The 12,714-nt window shown below is 41.1% G+C and overlaps 1 long non-coding RNA gene across 1 annotated transcript; it reads left to right on the top strand.

Annotated features, from left to right (window-relative positions):
- Window positions 1-8,252: 8,252 nt before the first annotated feature.
- LOC129644001 (uncharacterized) lies at window positions 8,253-12,484 on the top strand. The gene is made up of 3 exons (XR_008710648.1): window positions 8,253-8,486; window positions 11,464-11,576; window positions 12,246-12,484. It is a non-coding gene; the product is annotated as an uncharacterized LOC129644001 (long non-coding RNA).
- The last annotated feature ends 230 nt before the right edge of the window (window positions 12,485-12,714 follow it).

Raw genomic sequence — 12,714 nt, 5'->3', positions numbered from 1 at the left:
CCATAGAATCACAGAACATTAGTTGGAACTGGAAGGAAGTGTCGCAAGAAACCATCAAACCCAAAATTCCATCATGGTAATCATGACATTAAAATGCCACCTGCACCAGATTACTATAAATTTCAATTTGCTGAATGGTTGTGCAATGTTAAGTGTTGTATATTTCTTGAAAAAGCTGGTCATCAAAGAGTGATCAACATAGAATTTTAATAGAGGAAATATTTATATTGTGCTTTAATGCATTATGGGCTTCCCTTGTGGCTCAGTGGTAAAGAATCTGCCTGCAATGCAGGAGACCTGGGTTTGATCCCTGGGTTGGGAAGATCCCCTGGAGAAGGGAGAGGCTATCCATGAGATTGCAAAGGGTTGGACACAACTAAGCAACTTTCACTTTCACTTTAGTGCATTATAAATCAGTTGGAGATAAGGGCATGTTCTGTGTGTAATGGCAGATAGACACCTTATTAAAATGGTGTTTCCCAATTAAAAGTATTCTCTTCCACTTTACAAGACTTGGCTTACTAATTATTTCATAGGACTGAAAGGTCATATGAAAATCTTTAATTGTCAAGTGATCAGAACTGCCTTACAAACTACCAAATGTACTGAAATAGTCTAAGTAACCCAAGCCAGACAGGCTTGTTAGGAGATTTCTTTTCTTTTAATATTTATTTATTTGACCGCAGTGGGTCTTAGTTGTGGCATGAGGGATCTTTAGTTGCAGCATGTGGAATCTAGTTCCCTGACCCAGGATTGGGCAGGGCCCCCATGCATTGGGAGTGCAGAGTCTCAGCCCCTGGACCAGGGAAGTCCCAGGAGATTTCTTAAAGAATGTGTCATTTGACCATTAGAGCATTCAGTGAAGAGATTTTCTCAGGTTTGTGAAGAGCTTACTTATAACCATTTTTAAAGTTTACAATATAATAGTAACTAATATGAGCATGAGGGTTGAATACTATTCCTGTAAGGGGCACTGAAGGGAATGGTAACCCACTCCAGTATTCTTGCCTGGAGAATCCCATGGACAGAGGAGGCTGGTGGGCCACAGTCCATGGGATCACAAAGAGTCAGACATGACTGAAATGATAGCATGCATGCAGCATTAGGGGCACTACATTTTACAGAGGCACAGACAACTAGGCAATTCCTGAAGGGTAGAAAAGTCCAGGAAATTCAAAGAAATCTTGTTTCACCCTCTTTTAATGTGAGCTTTCCTGATGGCTCAGTGGTAAAGAATCTGCCTGCCAATGCAGGAATGCAGGTTTGATACCTGGGTCAGGAAGATCCCCTAGAGAAGGGACGGGCTACCCACTCCAGTATTCTTGCCTGGAAAATCCTATGGACAGAGGAGCCTAGTGATCTACAGTCCAAGGGGTCACAGAGAGTCGGACACAACGCAGTGACCACCAGGTGGCCTGTCCTTCGCAGTTAATTGGATGTTATTTGTTAGGTAAGCCAGCCCTAAATGTCTCCTCTTCACCATTTCTGCTCCTGCCATGGAAGCTGACAAAATAAATACCTACTTTTCCACCCCCAACCCCTTGCATTTAGGAATGGCTGTGTGACACAGTTAAGCCAACAAAGCAAGAAAGAACTATGTCGGGGTATTTAGGCAAAGTTTTTTTTTCTTGTAAAAACAGTGGCTGGCATGCATTGCCTCCTTTTTATCCCCCCTTGAAGGGGCTTATGTTTATATCTGTTCATGTCTGGGGCTTTGGAAGCAATTTTGAGTCTTTACTGAGTCTCTGAAGCAATGTCAGAGGCCTTCTTCCTCCTGGTTATGGGACTATGAGAAGGTTTTTTGTTACTTGCAGCCAAAGTACACAGGTGAGGACTAGTAACATCTCTTTGTGGTTTTGAGTCTCTTTGTAATAACATTACACTGAATGAATTTCTCTCTCTCTCAGGAAAGAAAATCTTGCACCACTCATGGTTCATGTCTGGTCCACTCTCACTTTGGAAAAATATAGCTGAAGTTTCCTGTTTACTACACAATTTGCTTGGCAAGTTTTCCTCTTGTGTTTGGTGTTGGACAGTCTGTAGTTTCCTCACTTCAGTTTGAGCAAAATGTTATTTTTATTTAAACACTAATTATCCATATGAAATCTGCATATTCTTTCTTTTTCATAGAGGCTTTAAAATTTTATTTTATTTTTTAGATAGGTAATACAGTCATCTGTTCATAAAACAAAATTGTATACATAGGATTACAATGAAAAGTCTATTCCATCATTAGAACCAGATTTAAAAACTAAAGACTTGGGCTTTCACTGCCATTGGCCCAAGTTGGATCCCTGATGGGGGAAATAAGGTCCCACAAACTACGCAGCAAGGCCAAAAAAAAAAAAAAAACCAAATTTAAAAACTGTTGTTAGATATCTTTCTTTCAAATAAACTGTTAGTCACATGGTGATTGCAAAACAAACAAATGAAAAACCCACCCATGCCCGAATCCAGTTTGGTCCCACGTCCTCAATCATTTTATTAGTTTCTCATTTCTTCCAAAGATTTTTCATTCAAATACAAGGTCATAGGGATGTGTACTTTTTTTCCCCCCCGTTCCTACAGAAAAGTGAGCCTAGACACACTGCTCTGGGCCTTACCGTCTTTGTGGAACCACATATCTTGGAGGATTTCCACTTCTGTGAATGGCATCGCATGTTTATAGTGGCAAAGTATTCCATTGTTTGAATGTACATGAGATGTCTAACTATCCTCCCTTGTTGGATGTTTGACCTGTTTCAGCACACAGTGGTGGAACCGAAAACTTCAAACATATATCATCTTGCACAAGGGAAAAAATTTCTATTAAGACAAATACCCAAAGGCGGGCTTGCCAAGTCAAAGGGTAAATGCAGTTGTGATTTTGATTGTTAGTGTTGAATTATTCTCCAAGGAGTTGTACCAGTTTACATTCCCACTAGCAACATACACATGTACCTGAAGGCAAACTTCAGATTTTTATCAATCTGATAGGTGACAAATGGTATCTTAATACAGTTTTAACTTGCATTTCTTTGATTATGAGGGATTTTGAACATCTCTTCATAAGTTTTAGGGACCATTTACATTTCTCTTTCTATATTTTTAAAAAATTAGTTATGACTTGTCATTTAAAGGAGTCCTTTCTATATTCAGGATGTTTTCATTTGTACTATGAGCTGAAGAGCTCTTTCCTAGTTTGTTGTTTTCATCTATTTTCCTAGTTTTGTGTTTTCATCTATTTCTGGTGAATTGTTTTTCCATGAAGAATTTTTGATTTTTACTTTAATCTTTTAGGGAGTCTGAAATTTGAATCATAGAAAAGAGCTTCCCCATTCAAATATTGTAAAGAAATTTATTATTGTGTTTTTTTAGTAATAGTATGATTTTGTTGTTTTACATTTAAACTTCTGGTCCATTTGAAATTTATAGCAGTAAACAGTGTGAGGCAGAGATTCAGCTTTTTCCCCTGGTGTTATTTATCCAATTGTATCAATGTTAGTTACTAAAAGTTCATGTTTCTAGTGTCCTTAAATATGAATTTTAAATGTCTGGCTAAATGTAGTAAGGTTTTGTTACTTTCAAAGCTAATATTCATAAAAGGGTCTAGAAAAGTATTCATTGAAGATGGCAGCAAAAAAAGTGAATTTGTTCTTGGGAGTCTGTCTTTAGATAAACAGTAAACAGATGAACATAAATGTAGAAAGTTTTATAGGAAAAATGTTAGGTTATGTTAAGAAAGTATCACTGTGGCTTTTTATTGTTTTCCTTTGACAGATGTAAAGCAATGATTACACAGGGGACTTGGAGGAAATAACTATTTTCATTATAAGTGAATGAATAGCCTAAAACAAAATTCGATACAAAGTGACTCAGTGAGATTTCCAGACCCCACACCCTAATCTACGGAATTAAAATATCTAGACCTGAGACCAGGGGATCTGTTCTTACAACAAGTTCCCAGATAGTCATAATGCAGATGGACCTGCAAAAGTTGGTGGACTTATATCTAAGGACCTCTGATTTCTGCCAAAGTAAGGGCAGAGGCCAAGTAAGCCAAGTTTAGAACCCCAGAGCTGGAAAGAATGTGATGGCATGACTGAGCCCAGCCCATTGTCTCTATTCTAATTAAAGGATACGAAAGTGCTGGTCCCTTCAAAATCTCAGAAACCCACAAGTGCCATCAAAAGCTCAATTTCAAAGTCGCCACCCCAACAATCAAGAATTCTTGTCTTTCCACAAATGATCTGTCTGGCTTTAGTTTGAATCACTTTCTTTTGGATAAACCCTACCCCAAGGAAAGAGAAAGGAACCAACTATTCCTTGAGCTTTGAGAGCTTGCCAAGCAGTTCACATACCTTAATCTTTTAATTTGGTCTTTCCACAAACCTCGTGAAGTAGATACTATGGTCTCATATTACAGTTAAGAAAGCCAAGGCTTGGAGAGATCATGTAACAAGGGCACTCAGTAAGTGCTAGAATAAGTATTTGGGACCTGATTTGTTATCTTGCCATAGAGAAGAAAATGATTGATCAGCACCTCTCCTTCAAACAATACCTGTGATCATTTGAAGATAAAGTAATAGAGAAAATTTTAGCCTTATGTATTTAATACTTGGAGAAGGCAATGGCACCCCACTCCAGTACTCTTGCCTGGAAAATCCCATGGATGGAAGAGCCTGGTGGGCTGCAGTCCATGGGCTCGCGAAGAGTCGGACACGACTGAGCGACTTCACTTTCACTTTTCACTTTCCTGCATTGGAGAAGGAAATGGCAACCCACTCCAGTGTTCTTCCCTGGAGAATCCCAGGGATGGGGGAGCCTGGTGGCTGCCGTCTATGGGGTCACACAGAGTCGGACACGACTGAAGTGACTTAGCAGCATTTAATACTTGTAAATACTGTTTTAGACCGTAAAAGCCTGTTTTTAAAAAGCAGCCCTCCTACCTTATCCCTCTCCATCTCTTCACCTGCTTGGAGTTTCCTCAACGTACACCTCAGCGCCTGACTGTAGTACTCTAATCTATGGGTGTACCGCCTGCCTCTGCAGCCAAGATAGAAGTTTCTCCAGGGCATGTGCTTGGTCTGTCCTCTCCACTATATCCCCAGGGCTGGGAACACTGAAAGTGCTCAGTTGATATTTGCTGAAGGAATAACTGAAACCGAATTTTTTTTTAATGGTTGCACTGGGTCAGTGCTTGAGGGCTTTCTCTAGTTTTGAAGAGCAGGGGTTATTCCTCATTGTGGTGCGCAGGCCTTTGATTGCGCTTCTCTTGTTGTGGAGCACACGCTGTAGGTGTGCAGGCTTCAGGAGGTGCAGCGTGTGGGCTCAGTAGTTGTGGCTTGAATGCCCTAGAACCTGCAGGCTTCAGTAGTCACAGCTCGCACGTTTAGTTGCTCAGTGGCATGTGGAATCTTCCAGGACCTGTGTTCCCTACATTGGCAGGTGGATTTCCATCCACTGTGCCACCAGGGAAGTCCTGGGACTGAATTCTTTACTAGTACTGACTTGCTTTCTTTACAACTGCCCAGGTTTGAGATTTTGTTTTGTTTTCAGATCTTGGGCATATAGCTGGATGTTTGGTTTAGTAGCTGATTTAGTAACCTGCTAACTGGAATCTCCTTGCTCTGCTCCATGGGAGGATGAAGATCTGCATGAAGCAGAGTTTTGAAAATCATTTTCATCATATTTCAGCCTTCTTCTCTTGATGCATGACACTGATATCCCTCCGCTCTTACTTTTTTCCTGTCTATATTAGTCTCCTTTCTCTCCATTACATACAGTCTAGAACACTGTCATCCACTGAAGACTGCTCTGTCAGGGAGTATAATTTGTGTTTTATAAGGTATCTCATTAAATCATTCCCAAATCTCAATGAAGTGCCTTATCCCATTTTTTATATAGGAACACTGAAGTTTGAAGAGATTACTATCACCTGTTCAAGCAGTTGGCACTGGGCTAGGACTCAAAGCCAGAATTTATTCAACCTAAACTGCATTTAAATTCCAAGCTTTCCTCACAGCATCTATGTAGGAGAAACCTAATTGGCTATAACATCTCTACAGGTTCTTATGCTACTATTTTCCAGAGACCTGGTACTAAATGACCTCCTTTGTGGAAAAAAGTAGGGGAACGTAACATTACTTTCCTCAATCATGTTCAATATGGTTCATTCTATAACTCACTAAGGTCTGTGGGAATTATAAGCTCAGATATTCTGTGGGATGTTTCAGTTAGGAAAAGCCTCCAGCTGCCCATTAACTGGGACTTAAAGTGGCTGAAAGACATATAAAAGTTACTTCATCAAGTGAGAAAAGTCTGGAAGTAAGAAATCCAAATGTGGAGTCTCCACTGGGTCTTCTAATTCCCTAGAGCCTTCCAGTTTTCTGCTCTGCCATTTTTAGGGCACAAGTTTCGTTCATGAAATTGTCTCAGGGTCCTGGGTGACTACAGGAGGTCCACTTGGTACATTTAAATTCCAGACAGACGGCAAGGAGAAAAGGTGAGGGGACACATTTCTGAAGATTCACTCTATCTAATTCCTCCTCCCTCTGTACCAAATGTGGCCACAGAAACCTCCATGGCTCCTAATTCCTGGCACTCAGTGCTCAGTTTCCCAATAACCATGCAGCATCCTTGAATACGAGGTTCTGTTACTTCTAGGATACACTGAAGAAAGTTCATGGCTGAGTTAGAACAAGATGCAAGTCTCAGCCACCATGTTACCTACCACCAATTCCTTATTCCCAATCTTAGGCCGACTACCTGTTCCAGCCATCTTTTCCAGCATAACAAGTAACCCCTAAATTGAAGAGCTTAAAATACCACCAGATATTTGCTCATGATTTTCAATCTGGGCAGACCTTAGTGGGAAAATCTCATCTTCCCTCCATGGGGTGTTGACTGGGAACATTCATGCAGTCAATTTCAGCTGGGAGCACTAAAGTCCAAGATGGTCTTCTCTCTTCCTTCAGGGACTCTCTGCATGGCCTCTGATCCAGTGGTCCAGTCTTTGCTTCTTCCGTGGTAGCTGGCACCAAAGAGGGAGGCTTCCAAGAAGGAGTAATAAGAAGCTGACAGTCCTGAAAGGAGCTGGGTCAGAAACTGACAAGATATGTGTTCCTCCATGTTCTATCCACCAAGATAATCCATAAGGCCAGCCCAAATTCAAGGGAAGAACCTCTACCTCTTGAAGGAATGTGGCTGGTGTAATCCACCATTCTATGGCCTGCCTTGGATGTTAGACCACTCTTCTTCCTTTAAACATCAGCTTCCTTATACTGCATCCTTTCAGGAAAAACCCATGATAATTCCATAATAGACCTAACTCCTCAAAGCAAAGATTTCTAGGCTTGAAACACAAAAAATTGCTAACACAATCCACCTGCCTCCTTCTAGGCAAGGGAACTAATAATATTAGGCTTATTATGAAAAAGAATCGTTTTTTTCTTTCTTTTTGGAAATGAAAAAACGGCAGCAAAGTGTCAAGAAATTTATTATTTCAATAACTTATTCAGTTATGGTCACACTCATTTTTAAAAATATAATGAGCTTCTAATTCTCTGTTGTAGTTTGGTATAGACATAAGAAAACAAAACCTAATGATATTTATAAAGATTTATTTTGACGGCTTCAACCTCAGTTTTATTCAAACGTAGTGATCATACCCCTTCAAAGGAGTAGAAAAATCAGGACAAGAGTTGGCTCTCATATCCTTCTCCTTCTCATTGTTTAAGAAAAAATATGGGGAAGTGTTAATATAGAAAATCAGTTCAAAGTAGCTCAAGCAAAAAGAGAACCTTATTGGTTCCTAAGCCTGGGAAATTAGGTGAGTCTGATTTGAAGTGTAGCTGGATAGGTGTTCAAGTATTATCATCACTGCCCTTTTTTTGCCCTGTCCTTGGCTGCAGTTCTCAGTCACTTGGCTGCTTTCCCTCCTGCTGCCAATGAACTTCCTCCATGCAACCATAAAGATAGTAGCCTGCAGCCACAACATAATTTTTGCAAGATTAGCCACTCCCTAGAAAAATAACTTCTCCTCCCAATCTAATAAGAATCCCTGGGAAGGCCTTAATTTTCCTGTTGAGGTCACACATCCACCTTTGGCTGGATTACTTTTCCAAACGGTGGTGCATTATACAGAGAAATGACCCCGTCCACAAAGATATTCACATTCTAATGTCTTTCACCTGTGAATTCGTTCCTTTACATGGCCACAGGGATGTTGCAGAAGTGGGTAAATTAAGGATCTTGTGAGAGGAGAGCAGTCAGGATTCTACAGGTGGACCCAATGATGTAATCACAAGGACTCTTAGATGAGGAAAGCAGGAAGAGTCAGGGTGAGTGATGCTGGAAGCAGAGATCGAGTTGTGCTTTGAAAATGGTGGGAGCTGCAGGCCATGGAATAGAAGTTGTGTATAGAAGCTGAAAAAAGCCAAGGAAACAGATTCTCCTCCAGAATATCCAATGGAACCAGACCATCTTGGACTCTCGCATCTAAAACTGTAAGAGTACAAGTTTAATTTTTTTTTTTTAAACCACTAAGTTTCCGGTAACTTGTTATAACAGCAGTAGAAACTATTGCAAATGTATTTCCTGATGTGACTCTGTTTGGTTAACAATTTTTGACCTGTGGTCAAGAATGAAGGTGGAAGATGCCAGGGGGTAAGGTGGGTGAGAGTACATGACTGATGGTATAATCAAGACCACATTAAATCAGGGATAATTTACCCCCAGATAAAATTCCTTTGTTACAGACCAAGTGGATAGAAAAGGAGGCTTAGTAAATAGATTTAACAAGCAAACAACAACTCCATAAGCAATAGCTACCATAATCTAGTACTAGCGAGAAGAACGGAGAAGGCGATGGCACCCCACTCCAGTACTCTTGCCTGGAAAATCCATGGACGGAGGAGTTTGGTAGGCTGCAGTCCATGGGGTTGCCTAAAGTCGTACACGACTGAGCAACTTCACTTTCACTTTTCACTTTCATGCATTGGAGAAGGAAATTGCAACCCATTCCAGTGTTCTTGCCTGGAGTATCCCAGGGACGGCGGAGCCTGGTGGGCTGCCGTCTATGGGGTCGCACAGAGTCGGACACGACTGAAGCGACTTAGCAGCAGCAGCAGCAAGAAGAAAAAGTGCTGAGTCAGGCAGCAGGAGAGAACTAAGGGAGGCAAACAGCTATAGGGCTTACAGCTGGGCCTGGGTAATCAAGACTCCACAGAAGTAACAGTCATTGTTTTCCTGCTCTAATACCCTGAAAGTCAGAGAATTATAAAGAATAAAACACATGTCTGAAGATCAGTGATAACTAAACTCAAATGTGCCACTAAAAGCTGACATTGTAATCTTGGTTTTCAATGGTAAAATGAGAGAGCTGGTGCTTCAGAAACTCTTCCACATGGAATGCCCAGTATCATACAAGAGAAAACCGAACAAGAATGCTGTAGGCCTAGGAGCCTCACCAGGGACCCTATGCAAGTAAAAATTTCCTTGAGTGTTGGTTTTATTATTTTAAATCAAGGTTATTTACTTTAATATAAAACTCATTCTAAAAGTTCTGTGAGTGATTTTCTCGTCTTAAATATTTTTTGATTCATGCTCCAGGAAGGTTTACCACTTTTAATCTAGCTCCAAATACTCTCTGATTTGAATGATGTATACGGCATGGATAGTCCAGCTATGAAACTAGGAGCTGGTCCCTCCTAAACACTACTTCTAAGGCCATCACCATAGCTCTGCTGTCTCCACTGTCTGCCCCCTGAGACCTGAGCTAGGAGGATGGCATTGTCAGCAGTACTGAGAATTTAATTGTGATGCTGAAGAAGCTGCTGCCAAGTTCCCTTCAGAAAACACTTCACAGGTACAAAGAGAGATCTGAAGTAGTGTTTTTTTTGTTTTTTTTTTTATTGATGTATAGTTGATTTACAATGTTGTGTTAGTTTCAGAGGTACAGAGAAGTGATTTAGTTATATCTATATAATGGAGAAGGCAATGGCACCCCACTCCAGTACTCTTGCCTGGAAATCCCATGGACAGAGGAGCCTGGTGGGCTGCAGTCCATGGGGTCGCTAAGAGTTGGACACAACTGAGCGACTTCACTTTCACTTTCATGCATTGGAGAAGGAAATGGCAACCCACTCCAGTGTTCTTGCCTGGAGAATCCCAGGGACAGGGGAGCCTGGTAGGCTGCCATCTATGGGGTCGCACAGAGTCGGACACGACTGAAACGACTTAGCAGCAGCAGCAGCAGCATATCTATATAAAATACAGATCTTTTCAAATTCTTTTCCATTATAAGTATTAAGATATTGACTTTAGTTCCCTGAGCTATACAATATGTCCTTGCTGTTTATCTGTTTTATATATAGCAGTATGTCTGCTAATCCCAAACTCCTAATTTATCTCATACCTGCCCCTTTAACCTTTGGTAATAATAAGTTTGTTTTTTTTTTAACGTGCATGAGTCTATTTCTGCTTTGTAAATAAGTTCACTTGTATGATTTTTTTTAGATTTCACACATAAGTGATATCATATGGTATTTGTCTTTGATTTACTTCACTTAGTATACTAATCTATAGATCTATACATGTTGCTGCAAATAGCTTTATTTCATTCCTTTTTATGGCTGATGAATATTCCATTGTGTGTGTATCTATATATATATATGACATTTTTTTGCTTTTGATTTATTTTTAATCGGAGGATAATTGCTTTACAATAGTGTGTTGGTTTCTGCCATACAAAAACATGAATCAACCATAGGTATACATATCTCCCTTTTCCCTTGAACCTCCTTCCCCTCCCATCCCACCCCTCTAAGTTGTCACAGAACACCAGATTTGAGCTCCCTGCATCATATAGCAAATTCCCACTGGCTATATAAATGTACATATAGTAATGTATATGTTTCAATGCTACTCTCTCAGCTACCACATTTTCTTTATAAATTTTTATTTATTTATTGGCCATGCTGGGTCTTCATTGCATGAGGGCTTTTTCTAGTTGCAGTGAGCGGGGGCTACTCTTCATTGCAGTGAGCTTCTCCTTGTGGCTTCTCTTGTTGTGGACCATAGGCTCTAGGCACTTAAGCTTCAGTAGTTGTGGCTCACAGGCTCTAGAGCTCTGCCTCAGTTGTTGTGGAGTGTGAGCTTAGTTACTTTGCAGCATGTGAGATCTTTCCAGACTAGGGATTGAACCTGAGTCCCCTGCCTTGGCAGGTGGATTCTTAACCACTGGACTACCTGGGAAGTCCATATCACATATTCTTTATCCATTCATCTGTCTGTTTACATTTAGGTTGCTTCCTTGTCTTAGCTATTGTAAGTAGTGTTGCTTCCAGATATGTGCCCAGGAGTGAAATTGCTAGATCATGCGGCAACTCTATTTTTAAAGAACCTCCATGCTGTTCTCCATAGTGGCTGCACCAATTTACATTCCTGCCAGCAATGTAAGAAGGTTCTCTTTTTTTCTCCAAGGACCAACCCCACGTCCAAGGAGCCGTGGCTCTGCCAGCGCAGGAGGGCCTAGAGGAGCTATCCCAAATTGAAGGTCAGGAAGGGCCTCAGTGAGGAGATACCCCTCGTCCAAGGTAAGGAACAATGGCTGCGCTTTGCTGGAGCAGCCGTAAAGAGATAGCCCACGCCCAAGGTAAGAGAAACCCAAGTAAGACGGTAGGTGTTGCAAGAGGGCATCAGAGGGCAAACACACTGAAACCATACTCACAGAAAACTAGTCAATCTAATCACACCAGGACCACAGCCTTGTCTAACTCAATGAAACTAAGCCATGCCCGTGGGGCAACCCAAGACGGGCGGGTCATGGTGGAGAGATTTGACAGAATGTGGTCCACTGGAGAAGGGAATGGCAAACCACTTCAGTATTCTTGCCTTGAGAACCCCATGAACAGTATGAAAAGGCAAAATGATAGGATACTGAAAGAGAAACTCCCCAGGTCAGTAGGTGCCCAATATGCTACAGGAGATCAGTGGAGAAATATCTCCAGAAAGAATGAAGGGATGGAGCCAAAGCAAAAAGAATACCCAGCTGTGGATGTGACTGGTGATAGAAGCAAGGTCCGATGCTGCAAAGAGCAATATTGCATAGGAACCTGGAATGTCAGGTCCATGAATTAAGGCAAATTGGAAGTGGTCAAACAAGAGATGGCAAGAGTGAATGTCGACATTCTAGGAATCGGCGAACTGAAATGGACTGGAATGGGTGAATTTAACTCAGATGACCATTATATCTACTACTGCAGGCAGGAATCCCTCAGAAGAAATGGAGTGGCCATCATGGTCAACAAAAGAGTCCGAAATGCAGTACTTGGATGCAATCTCAAAAATGACAGAATGATCTCTGTTCGTTGCCAAGACAAACCATTCAGTATCACAGTAATCCAAGTCTATGCCCCAACCAGTAACTCTGAAGAAGCTGAAGTTGAACGGTTCTATGAAGACCTACAAGACCTTTTAGAACTAACACCCAAAAAAGATGTCCTTTTCATTATAGGGGACTGGAATGCAAAAGTAGGAAGTCAAGAAACACCTGGAGTAACAGGCAAATTTGGCCTTGGAATACGGAATGAAGCAGGGCAAAGACTAATAGAGTTTTGCCAAGAAAATGCACTGGTCATAACAAACACCCTCTTCCAACAACACAAGAGAAGACTCTATACATGGACAACACCAGATGGTCAACACCGAAATCAGATTGATTATATTCTTTGC

Source organism: Bubalus kerabau, chromosome 2 (assembly GCF_029407905.1).
Source record: "Bubalus kerabau isolate K-KA32 ecotype Philippines breed swamp buffalo chromosome 2, PCC_UOA_SB_1v2, whole genome shotgun sequence".
NCBI classification, from domain to species: Eukaryota; Metazoa; Chordata; class Mammalia; order Artiodactyla; family Bovidae; genus Bubalus; species Bubalus kerabau.
Note: the sequence above shows the minus strand (reverse complement) of the source record. Positions and strands in the feature narration are given on the sequence as shown.